This window comes from Brachypodium distachyon, chromosome 2 (assembly GCF_000005505.3).
Source record: "Brachypodium distachyon strain Bd21 chromosome 2, Brachypodium_distachyon_v3.0, whole genome shotgun sequence".
NCBI classification, from domain to species: domain Eukaryota; kingdom Viridiplantae; phylum Streptophyta; class Magnoliopsida; order Poales; family Poaceae; genus Brachypodium; species Brachypodium distachyon.
In genome coordinates, this window is record NC_016132.3 from 37330439 (window position 1) to 37343877 (window position 13439).

Sequence of the window (13439 nt, forward strand, 5' to 3'; positions counted from 1 at the left end):
TAGCCAGTGTTTGTGAGAAATGGCCAGCCTCAAAAGATTTACAGGATTCATGTCCACAACAATTTTTACTTCCGGTTGCCGCGAACGAATAATCATCGAGTCCTTCCTGGGTGCTCAAAAAAAATAAAAAAATCAAGTCTTCCCTCCTTTTTCCAGACAAGACATACAAAGAGACCTGCGGGCTGTCTAGCTTTTTAGTGAATATTTGAAAGACGAGTAAATTTCAATTTCACGTAGGTACGAGTTTACGTTTTAGTTGTTAAAAACCACCGGATTTATTTAACCCCTCGTTCACTAGTGTCTAAGCCCATTTCTGACGGAATGGGTCCACTGGTCAGGCCATGCGGCGTGCCAGCGTGGCATTGACTGAGCAGATGGGTCCGTCTTTCTGACTTTCTACGCGCTCTCTCTCCCGAAGCTCTCCCTCCTTCTCTGCTTCCTCTCCTTCCCCACCGAAGCTCCTCGCCGTCGTGCAGAGCCGCTGCTCCAGCAGCTCCAAGCCGCCCACCGCGAGCGCTGCGGTCGCTCTGCTCGCCCCCGCCGGAGCCCACGTGGGCAACCATTCCAGGGCAAGGAGACTGACGGGCGGCCATGGACTGGGAGAGGCCGCCGTCGCCTCCGTAGTCCGCACGCACACGCTCTGCATGTCCGCGCGAGGCCTCTTGCCCTCTCGCTTGGGCATGAACAGGAGGAGGACAAGAAGGGAAACGGCCAGAAATATGATGTCGGAAGAATTCATGCCGTTTGCTTCCTGCTCGATCTCAATTGAGCCGGCTACGTACGTTTTGTGTGCTGCAACGATGGGGAAATATGAAACTGCCAACCGGCTTGCAAATTGCAATCGCATATATGCATGCGCACGCAGTCGCCGCTCTGCAGTCTGTAGACCCGCGCGATCTTGCCGCCGCTCCGCTTGGACACCGCCGCGCGCAGAGGGTCTGGGATGGCCATGGCCGCGGCGGCGCATCGCGGGCGCGCACGGACACAGTGGCATGCCGCTCGCGTGTATGTTGCCCTGGGACGGGATCCGTGAGGAGGAGGTCCCCAGCTCGCTGCCATGGCCGCAGCGACCGGATCCGCGAGGAGGAGGGCCGCCGGATAGTCGCGCGGCGCGGGCGGCGAGCACGAGAAGAGCGAGGTGCGAGGCGCAGCAGCGAGCAGAGCGACTGGCGCGGCGCGACGGCGCGTGGGGGGCGTTTAGGAGCGGCGGCCGGAGCAGCGGCTCTACATGGAGGCAAGGAGTTTCGGTGGGGGAAGAACGAGAGGAAGCAGACGAGGCAGAGCTCGAGGAGACAGAAGAAAAAGTCAGGAAGTCATTTCCACGCTGTCAGGAAACGCTGGTCTAATCGGTGGATCCGCCACGTCAGAAATGGGCTTAGACACTTGCGAACGACGGTTTAAATAAATTTGGTGATTTTTAGCAACTAAAACGTAAAATGGTACTTGTGTGAAACCCTTTGCGGTGGTTTTCTGTAATTTACTCTTCAAAAGATAGATTTTGAAACATAGACAAAGCCCTTCTCAGCTCGACTCCTCCGTATTGGGTGGAATTGACTCTTTCTCTTCCCCAACTATGCGTCGAAGTGAGTACTTGGTGACGGACCAGCAGCCACCACCCCCACCCTACCATCGAATGTTCGCCGCCGACCAACCCGCCGGCGTCACCGGAGGTTCACCGCAGACCGCCGCTGCCATACTCCCTTCCAACACACTGCAGTTGAGTTGGATGCACCGATCAAGATGGCAAAAATCGAGGGCCTGGCCGGAGTTGGAGAAGACGGTGCGAAGATCTGGTTTTCCTCCGCTGGGTCCTGAAGCCGGCTGCGTTGCTCCTGCAGATGCCGCAGCTGCTGCTCTGGACTACCCGCTCGTGCTGAAGGAAGCTTGTGTCGGCGAACCAGACAGGAGGGCGCGCTGGTGAGCACGTGATGTGCATAGAGGCCATGGAAGAAGGCGATGGGGTTGGGTGGCCGGAGCAATGGTGGCTGGGTTGTGGCACCACGATGGAAGGATATATACGGGATCTGTATTGGATTTCGTAATGATATAAGTTCAAGCATCATGTCCTGAACTCGACAGACACGAGTCTTACCATCATAACCAATGTCCACCGGTTGGATCATACTTAGCTCGTAGAAGTAGCTCTCTGCAACCTCTTGCCGGTTCTGTCCACGCCGTTCAGAGACCTTTCTCTTTCCGTCACATAATCCACGGCAATCAAGGTGTAATATTTGTTACTTGCCAAAACTAGTTCATGCTGATCATACCGTAATTCAGTAGTTTCTCTATTCAGGGCAATCAAGACCCACCATTTAAAACGAGTTTATCTGTTAGCAAAATTGCTCACCATGATCCTTGTTTTCCTTAGCACCGGCGCTGTACTATAAAAAGCCCACACCACACAGGCGCGCGCACACACACACACAGTACAGTCTCACCACAACAGCAATTCTCTTCCATTTCTCCATCGTTTCTGAAGATCAACCCATCGCCCGGGCGAGAGGAAGGAGAGATGGAGGCGAAGAAGACGACGACGAGAGCCGCCGCCGCCATGGCCGCCCTGTGCGTGCTTCTCGCCTTAATGCTGTCGACGACAATGCCGGGCAAGGCGGCCGCCGCGAAAGACTTCTGCAAGTGCTACCTGCCGTGCTACACCGAGTGCCGGAAAACCATTCCGGGGGCGTTGCGGTTTGTCTGCGCAGCCAAGTGCCTCGACGATTGCAGCCCCAACAAGAAGCTGCTCGCCGGCGCCGGCGCCGGCGGTGACCCGTGCACCAGGGCCTGCAGCGTCAACAGCATCTGCAACTCGTTGGAGCCTGCAGGGCCGGCGCCGGACAGTAAGATCGACGAACAACCCATGGCATTTGTTTAATTTCTTGTCATTCTGATCTCCTTGTGGTTGTCTGAGGATTTCTTTGTTTGTGTGTTTGCAGGGGATGATGCAGCTGGGGCGACAGCGGCTTGTGTGCGTGGCTGCAACATGTGGAGGCATCGTCATAGCACCAACTGATTTCGTCCCAACCGTGAATTAAAAAAAAATGTGTTTTGAATAGCGACTAATACAAAGTGGTTTGCTTCATCGATCACACCGCTCGTGTCGAAGTCTGTGAATCCATAAAAATAGTACCGTTGATTTATGAGAATCCATGAAATTGCATGACGGGTCCATAAATTTGACAACAATACTTAGTTTTAACTTAGACGAAGTTTAAAAAGTTTGACATACAAGAAGGCTAGATCAACTGAGAAAATAGTTTAACAAGGAACGTTTTTGTTAACCGAGGAACAAAATGAAACTATCTGATCCAAATGCTCCACTTCTCGTATTTATTTTTTCCCGGAGAGTAGCTCGTTCGACTTCCCAGGGGAAAAATTGTTTTTTTAAGGCCAAGAGGAAGTCCTAAAGTCATTCTTCTGGCGCCGGTTGCCGCTCAAACTCATTGAAGCGCAACTGCCGCCGCTCTGTTCCCCTTCCTAAACCCTAGCCCCGGCGAGCCGCCGCGAGCCGGGGATGCCTCCAGGGGGAGGAGGGCATGCCCGACCGCTGGCAACCGACCGCCGAGTCTGCGACGAGGACGCTCCGCCCCATTCCCATTCCCCGTCGCCGTTCCCCGCCTCCGAGGAAGCGTCTGAGGTAATTTGCTCTGTTCTTCCCTTCCTCTTCCTTCTTCCAATCTTCGATCCAACAATCAATGGAGCCGAATCGAACCGACTCTTCCGTTTGTAGACGAAGCAGATGCGGAAGGACGACGAGCAGGAGCAGCAGCCTTTGGGGAGCCTCCCGGAGGGGCCCCTCGCGGAGATCCTGTCGCGGGTGCCCTACAGGTCTCTCTGCCGCTTCAAGTGCGTGTCCAAGCCCTGGCTCGCCCTCTGCTCCGACCCAGAGATCCGCAAGCTGTCGCCGCAGACCCTGTCGGGATTCTTCTACCAAGACGGCGGACGCTTCAAATTCCACAACTTGTCCGGCAGAGGGGCCCCTCCTGTCGACCCTTCTCTCCCTTTCTTGATCGGGAGCTACGAGTGCTTCTCGGTCGAGCAATGCTGCCGCAGCCTCCTCCTGTTAAGATGATGGGAGCCGGGTGCCGAGGAAGATGACTTCGATTACGTCGTGTGCAATCCTGCCACGGAGGAGTGGACCGAGTTGCCCCCTGTGATAGTGCCGGACAGAGAGGGCGGCCACGTTCTGTATTCCGGCACGACCGATGTCTTCTTGTGTTTCGACCTGGCTGTTCCGACCCACTTTGTGGTGCTCGCGCCCATGAGAAATTGTTTCTGCGAGTTCTCGGAACTGGCGATCTACTCGTCGGAGACTGGAGGATGGACTTCGGTCCAGAGTGAGTGGGGTTACAAGACTATTCTGGTTGGTTGTTCAGAATTTGTGCTCCTAAATGGAATTATACATTTGAGTACACATTATTGTTCAATAGTCACAGTCGACATGGAGTGGAAAGTCTGGAGGGAAATTGAAATGCCAGATGACATGCCAAGCAGTTATGACAGTACTTCCATTGGCCAGTCTCAACGATGCTTGTATGCGTGGCAGATAGATAATCACCATGATTGCAAACTCTATGTTTGGGCTCTTGAGGATTACGCAAGTGGGAAGTGGACCCTGAAGCATACTATTAACGTTTTGGAACTGTTCGGAAGGCCTTCTCGCAAAGACGACAAGTCCTATACCATGTTTGCAATTCATCCAGATTACTGATGAGGAGGAGATGACAGTGTCTTATGATATGGATAATCAGAAAGTGCATGTTATGAGTACTTCTCAAGATTTCCTGGAAGGTCTACCTTATGTTCCCTGTTTTGCGGAATGGTCATCAGATGAGTAACTGAAAGTCACGGCAGCTTCATGAACAGGCTGTAGAATTGCCTCGTAAAAATCCACAGCGAGGTGTGGGTTTAATCTAGTGATATTGTGGCACCGGGGCTTGATATGTCAAAAATCTTCTGCTGACTTCTCCTATCTGTTGTGTTCTGGTGCATGCCATTTTGTGGTTCTGAACAATGCTGGTTGGCAATAGAGAATTTGTAAGCAGCCCTCCAATGGTTAATGTTCAGTTATATGAATGAACTCAGTTAGTTGATGTATTCGCTTTCATGTGATTGTTGAGGCCATTTTCTTTAGGTCCTCATATGGGGTGATTTTGAGACAGTACATTAGCTATGTTTGGAACAGTTTTTATTTCCATTTACTTCATGCAAGTGTCTTTAGTACGCAACTTATCCAGTGACGTTGAATATTCATGTCGCATTGTTTTTCCGCATTGGGAAGTATTATGGAGTACTCATTTGTTTTATTTGAAATGGTTACACTTTTTGCAGTAATGTAATATTGTTGATTGACCTTTGTATATTTGTGTATGTATATATATAGAGGGAGAGAGGGAAAAGAAGTATGCATGGTGTACCACTGTGGGTGTCAATCAATTTGCAGATTAATAGAGCTAGAGAACACAAGGGAAAAAAACTTAAAGGACCAACATATAATCCACTCAATGGTATATTCGTAGTTAAGGGCATCTTCAATGGTGGTTGACACTAAATTTCTTTTCTTCTCCTTTTTAATATGTTTTATTTTTTCTTACACATTTTTTTTTGATAGACCCACATGTCATTCTCTTTTGTGTCTTGGTATCCATGTAGTACCTGTAACCATTACTTAGTTGTGGTGTTCATCTCTCTTTCACATTGGCCACTATTTTTTTGGTACCCGTGTAGTGCCTCTTGTTGAAGATGCCCTTAGCACGCTTAGGGCATCTCCAATGAGAGATACTTAGCAGGTACTAATAGTCTCTCTCTTACTTTTTGGCTGAGGTGGAGCAAAAAAGTGAAGTAATGGTAAGCTGCAGAAGTAACAACATTGGCTATAGGACCAAGAATGAGAAAATCTAGTTCAATGGAGATAAGAGTATGTCATGTGGATCCAAACTGAAAAAGTTGCTTTGTTAAATAATTGATTGAAGAGAGAGAGAGAGAAAACAAGTAAGAGGAGAAGAGGGAGGCTTAGTACCGGTTCATATGTTTTGTTGTTGAAGATGCCCTTAGAGCATGTCCAATAGTACATGTCAGCAGGTACTAAGGGTGTGCCATGTAAGACTTTTCATGATGTGGAAAGGAAAAGGTATGAAAAGTGAAGTAGTGATTACTTGTATAAGAAACTGCTTTGGCTTTTGTACCAAGACATAAATAACAACAAAACAGTTGTTGGAGAGATCTCTTGTTATAAAAACCTCACTTTGTGGGTCCCACCTCTCACATTCGTCTATTTCTTTTTCAATCTTAGTACTAGATCTTAATAACCATCTATTGGAGGTGTTGTTACTAGTGCAAAATAAAATATTCACTTTCCTCTTAGTAATGGCCTAAGTATCACCTTGTTGAAGATGCCCTTAGGACGTGGTTTGTTTGATTGTCATGAAAAAAACCTAATTGCACAAATACTTTTGAAGTGATATACTTGCTTCGTCTGTAAATAAGTGATGTGGATTTGAAGTGATATACTTCGTCCGTCCGAAAGTAAATCACTTATTTTGAGGCGGAGGGAGTATATCTATCGCACGAGACTCAAGGGAAGGAGATGATTTCCATCGCTGCCTTTCATTTGTTGAATCTGCAGTTAATTACCTATTCTTGGATGCAAGTCTCGATTAATCATTAATTTGTTGAATCTATAAAACTACCGGGATTCTAGTTTGATCTTAGTCCGAGTCTCTAAAATTACAGCAAGCGACGTTTCTCTCGAATTTTGAAGAAAGAGGAGGTCTTATATCCATGATTATATTCTCGGAAAGGTTCGGTCGGAGCTACTATCGCATACTGTACGCACGGCACGATGAGTCAGTGGAGCCGGTCAACAGACAATGATGCCGACGGGGTTAGAACAAGATTAATAGTATAACCAAGTGCTGCTGGCTATAAATTGTTCCCATGTTATATATAGACATGGTTTTTGGAGCTTATTTTCCTAGAGATTGCTTGATCAAATGTAAGGCGTTCCACAGCATACAAAATTATTTACTCGCAAAAAAAATAAAAAAAATAAATATAGAAATCTTAAAGCCCATTGGACTTCCCGCCCAATTTCCGAAGGGTCCCCACCAACCGCTGCCTCTGTTGGTTCCACTTCCCAAAAATCCCTAGTCCCGACGAGCCGCCCGCCGGGTGGTCTCTTTTCCGTTCAAAAAGGGCCGCCGCAGCCGCTCTGTTCACTCCATTCCCAAATCCCTAGCTAGTCCCAACGAGCCGCCGCGACCTAGTAGCCTGGGGCGGACACAATGCCGCCAGGAGGAGAAGTGCGAGGAGAGGCAGGCGACCATGGCTGCACGGAGCACAACCACCCGCCGGCGGCCGGCCCTGAAGTGGACGCTCCGCCGCCCCATCTACCGCCGTCGTTCCCCGCCATTACCGATGCATCCTTGGAGGTATATTTCGCCCCCTCTTCTTCCTTCCCCCAATCTTCGACCCAAATTAACGCGGCCCTCTCTTCCGTTCGGAGATTTCGAAGAAGCAGAAGCCGGAGGAGGAAGAGCCGTGGCCCGTACCAGAGAACGCGCTAGTCGAGATCCTGTTGCGGGTGCCCTACGAGTCTCCAAGCCATGGCTGGCGCTCTGCTCCGACCCGGCCATCCGCAAGCGCTCCCCGCAGATGCTCTCCGGCTTCTTCTTCAACACGCGCCGCGGCGGCCTCGCCTTCCGCAATCTCTCCGGCGGAGGCGCACCTCTGATCGACCCCGCACTCCCTTTCCTGCGCGGCACCTACCAGCGCTTCGAGGTCAAGTAGGGATGCGGCAGCATACTCCTCCTCAGGTGCTGGAAATCGTACACGAAGAGGGAGAAGCACAAGTACCAGTACATCGTCTGCAACCCGGTGACCGAGGAGTGAGGGTGCTGCCGCTGATAGTGTTGCTGGACCCACACGAGGAGGGCGTCCTTGTGATCTATGACGGAGAGTATGATTTCTTCTTGGGTTTCGACGCCGCCGCTCCTTCCCGATTCTTCGTGTTTGCGCCCCTCACTACGGGAAAATCCCGGTTTGCCGGCGGCCTGGGCCTTTGCCGGCGGCTTTTTTTCGGGCCGCCGGCAAAGAAGACTTTGCCGACGGCAAAAAGGAAGAGGCTGCCGCAAAGAAAATGCCTACAGGAAAGAATAGAAAAGGCCTCTGGCAAAATAAAACCTCCGGCAAAGAATAAAAAGGCCGCCGGCAAAGAAAGGTGGCCCACGTGGACTTGACCGCTGCCTAACGATGAGAAAACGGACGAGCTTTTTTGCCAGAGGCCGGCCTCCGGCAAAGATGTTTTCAATATTTTTTCTTTTGTATCCTTTTCCTCTCTAGTTTCAAATTTGATGTAAACCACCACTTTTTGAGTTGAAATTTCTACTGTACTTTCATTTAGCATTGATGACGAGCAATATGAATTAAAATCATAAATGTTTATGTAAAAATATTTATTTATCATTTTTAGAGCCGTTTAATAGGGAAAAATGAAACAATATTAAAACTTTGTCAAAAATTCACAATTTTTGGCATGGTGCCAACTAATAGGTATACAACACTAGGATAAAAATTACAAGTCAATAAACAAATGGAAAATAGTACATAATTCACAAAATGTACGATCTCAAGAGTGAACCTCCAAATTTGAGTTGAAACTTTTACTGTGGTTTCATTTCTCATTAATGATTACTCATATGAATTAAAATCACCACATTTTGTGTAAAAGTAATTACTTATCATTTTCTATAGCCGTTTAATAGGGGAAAATGAAATAATACTAAAACATTGTCCAAAAAGAACAACTTTTGGCAAGGTGTTGTTTTATAGGTATATAAACTTGGGATAAAAACTACAGGTCCAAACGCAAATCTAAATGGTACATGATTCACGAATTGCAAAATCTTCGTATAAGTTCCTGAAATGAGCACTCAAACGTCTAATTTGAGACCCGAACCAAGTTTTGCAATATTTTTTCACTTTTTGAGTTTATTCTTTTACTATGGTTACATTTACTATTAATGATGACTAATGTGAATTAAAACCACCAACTTTTATGTAAAATAATTACTTATCATTTTCTAGAGCCATTTAATAGGAAAATATGAATAATATTAAAACTTTATCAAAAATTAACAATTTTTGGCATGGTGCTACATTATGGCTATATAAGCTTGTCATACAAATTTCAGATCAATACACGAAATTATAATGGGACAAACGTTATCAAATGTGTACAGCCAAAAAATAAAATCTGCCTCCGGCAAAGACTAAAATATCTTTGCCGTAGGCTTGGCCGCCGGCAAAGAAAATTGCCACGTCACCGATCCAGGTGACTGCGGCGCGGATTGATGACATGGCAGGCTGTGGTCCGCTCATCTCTTGTAATCCCAGCCGTTCATCTCTTATCCCTTCGCCTCCTCCCTCCTCCCTGCTCTCTCCTCTCAGCCGCACAGAGCTCCTTCTCCTCCCTGCTCTCTCCTCTCTCCAGATGTTGGCGCCCTCCGCCGGCGACTTCCGCCCTCTGCGGCCGGTGCGCAGCAGCAGGTAGGCAGCAGCCCGTCCTCTCCTTGTGCGCCTGGCCTCTGTCCCTCCGTCCAGGCGCTGGAGCTCCTCCTCTCCCTCCGGCAAGCGCGCGGCGGCGTGGGGCGAGCGGCAGCAGCGGCTTGGGGCAGTGTGGGGCGAGCGGCAGCGGCAGCAGCAGCAGCAGCAGCGCGTCGCTCCCTCTCCCACCCCCCTCTCTCTCCCTCTCCACGCGGGCCGTCGCCGGAGGAGCGGCAACAGCAGAGGCAGCAGGGCGTCGCAGTTTCTGGCTTGCAGCTACAGGCGGGGCGAGCCGAAGTGGCAGCGGCAGATGCACGGGCGAGCGCGCGGGGCGGCAGCAGCGCGGCATCAAGGCCGGGGCAACCGGCGGCTTCGCGAGATGCAGCGGCCGGCAAGGTGCAGCGGTGGGCGGGACGTAGCGGGGTGCAGCAGCCGGCGGTGGTGCGCAGCGGGGTGCAGCGACCGGCGGGATGCAGCGGCGGGCGCAACAATGGCGAGATGCAGCCGGGGGCGGTGCACGGCGGGGTGCAGCGGCCGGCGGGGTGAAGCGGCGGGGGGGATTTTTCTTTTTTTTTCTTTCTCCGATTTTCTTTGCGGCGGCCTCTTTTTTGGCCTCCGGCAAAGCTGTGTTTACGTGGCCATCCGTTTTCCTTAATGCGTGCCGTGACTGCCTTTTCTTTGCCAGCGGCCTCTCTTTTGGCCTCCGGCAAAGCTTTTGCCGAAGGGCACGAGATAAGGCCGCCGGCAAAGAAGGCTTTGCCGGTAGGGCTCCGTGCCGACGGCCTTTGCCGGTGGCCCTGAGAAAAAGCCTCCGACAAAGACTTTGACGAAGGTTCCGGGCCTTCGGCAACGCCGGTTTTTCCCGTAGTGCCTGACGAATTCTTTTGGCGAATTCGTACAAGTGGCGATCTATTCTTCTGAGACAGGACGATGGACTGGCGTTTATCATGGGTGGGCGTGGAGGACTGTTCTTCTTGGTGGTCCACAGTGTGTCTTCCTGAATGGCACCATGAATTTGAGCTCCCATTATGGTTCCATAGTCTCGGTCGATACTCAAGGGAAGAACTGGGGGAAAATTGATTGGGCTGAAGACATGGTGCACACAACTGATCTTGTTACCATTGGACGGTCTCAGGGACTCTTGCATGCTTGGCGAATAGATAACGACGATGATTCCCAGCTCTATGTTTGAGTCCTTGAGGATTCATCAAGTGGGAAGAAGTGACCCTAAAGCATGCTGTCAAAGTCTTGGAACTGTTTGGGAGGGAGAGTTATGTAGATGAAGAGTGCTTTACGCTGTTTGCGATTCATCCGGACCATAATATTATTTACTCACCGACGAGGAGGAGATGACGGTGTCGTAAGATATGGATGTGTTGAATAATTAGGTAATTTTGATGAATATTTAATCCAGAAAAACAATGTGTAAAACATGTAGCATATTATATGATGCAAACTAGACAAATTAAATAGCAATGCACAACAATAAAACTCATCTAATTTCACGGCATGAATAATAAAACTACTAATCAAAATCAACAAGAAACTCCTGGGCAGCGGCCAGTGCCTGCGCTTGCGCTTGTGCAACAGCAGTTGGCTGGGCTTGGAGTTGGGCAGACTGCTACTGTGCTTGAAGTTGTGCAGCCTGCTGCTGCTGAGCTAGAGCGCCAGCCTAAGCCGCGGGATCTCTGAGGTCGTCGGCCATTGGTGATGAAGATGCCAACGAAACAGGGACGTGAAGAAGCGAGCAGTCGCGTGAGAACGCTCCCCCAAAACCTTATCGACCATCTCCCGGGCAGGATCTCGAAGGTCGGGGTTCCGGAGGCCTGCTCTCCCGGCGATGTGTGCACGCAGTCAACGGGATGGAGTAGCAGTTGACGGCGAACAGCGAGATTGGATCATGGGCGTGACGGCTAGGGTTGTGGCGTGGTACGTCCGGAGGCCGCGGTCGTCTTATTATATAGACACGCAGGCGGACTTCGGTCCGGTTTAGGAAACCAAAACTCGATAATTTGTTACGCGTCCACAACAGATTCTGATTGCCAAAAAGATAAGCACGACCCGAACTCGAAATCGATCCACGAAACGCGCCGCGCGCGCATCGTGACGAGGCGAGCGGAGGAGGAGGAGGAGGAGGAGGAGGAGGAGCGCACGTGGGGATTTTCCTTGCTCACTTGCTCAAGAGGTGAGAACCAACATACCTTATATATTGGTACAACTCTCCCTAAACTAGCAAGGTGGGATTATTCCCACTTCCTCATCTCACTCCATGAATGGGTTTTTGAGATTTTTCAGAAATTAATTTCAGATTGGGCCTTGGGCCTAACCCAAAATTCCAACAAGCCCCCACAATATCTCATAAGCACATAAAATTGCCGTTGATCCAAAACTCTGTTTTTGATATACCAACGTTTCAGTGGAGACCGGTTAAGGTTGAACATCCACCTAAACAAATAGCTTCACTCACGCACAACTGAACAATGGACAAATCTTGAATTGTCAGTTTTCTAAGTTAGAGCTTCACTAAATTGTTGTCTGGTACTGGGCTACCGAATGCTACCCCGCAGCGTGGAGCATATAAATCATTCTCCAGGCTTTTTCATGAGCTTACTAGAGACCACCCAAATCTCATAGACTGCGACCAACAGTCAGGCTCATATAGGTGTGTTCTTTAGAGACTACTTTGTAGGACAGTATCTCACTTGCAAATTAATGCAACGCGTTAGAACACATTAAGTTAAACAACCTACCATACAGTAGATGAGAGTAATGCATCGTCAACTGAGTTTGATAAAGAATGTACACTCTCCTCAGTTATCCAATGACTTGTTTCCCAGGTCCTAATTCACGAGATCTCCGATCACATAGGTTGGTTTACCGCCTTGGTAACTCACGTGGGTCGCAACCACATCTCCCTTGATGCAGATTCTATCACATTCCTTGATAGACCCTTTGTAAAGGGATCAGCCAGATTTTTAGCCGTTGGGATATATCCCAATGCTATTATTCCGGAATTTCTCATTGCTCTGACAGATTTCAGACGTCTCCTGACGTGTCTTGATGACTTCATGTTATCTTTAGAACTTTTCACTTTGACTATCACAGTTTGATTTTCACAGTTCATAAGAATCGTCGGTATTGGTTTTTCAATAATCGGCAAGTCCATCAAGAGCTCACGAAGCCAGTCGGTTTCAACCGTGGATGTTTCTAATGCTGAAAGTTCTACTTCCATGGTTGATCTGGTTAAGATCGTTTGCTTGCAAGACTTCCATGAAAGAGCGCCGCCTCCGAGTGTGAACACATATCCACTCGTGGCCTTTAGCTCATCAACATCAGATATCCAGTTTGAATCACTATAACCCTCAAGTACCTTGGGGTACCCAGTATAGTGTATACCATAACTCATTGTGCCCTTTAGATAGCACATGACCCTCTCGAGTGCGCTCCAATGATCATCTCCCGGATTCTTATTGAACCGACTCAGTTTGCTCACACCAAAAGAGATGTTAGGTCTAGTTGCGCTAGCAAAATACATGAGTGAACCAATAATCTGAGAATATCTCAGTTGGTCTCTTCCAATTCTGTGATTCTTTCGAAACAGAACGCTTGGATCATAAGGAGTTGGAGAAGGTTTACAATCAGTATAGCCGAAACGACTCAAGATCTTCTCCACATAGTGAGAATGCAACAAAGTGATCTCACCATTGTCGCCTCTCATGAGCTTGATGTTCAGAATAACATCAACTACACCAAGGTCTTTCATGTCAAAGCACTTCGACAAGAAAGTCTTAACCTCTTTAATCACTTTCAGGTTAGTCCCAAATATTAGTATGTCATTGACATACAAACAAAGTATAACTCCCTCACCCCCACCATGGCGGTAGTATACACATTTGTCA

At 48.9% G+C, this 13439-nt stretch overlaps 1 pseudogene; it reads left to right on the forward strand.

Annotated features, from left to right (window-relative positions):
• The first annotated feature begins 3283 nt into the window (after window positions 1-3283).
• LOC100833062 lies at window positions 3284-5094 on the forward strand (annotated as a pseudogene).
• Window positions 5095-13439: the final 8345 nt, after the last annotated feature.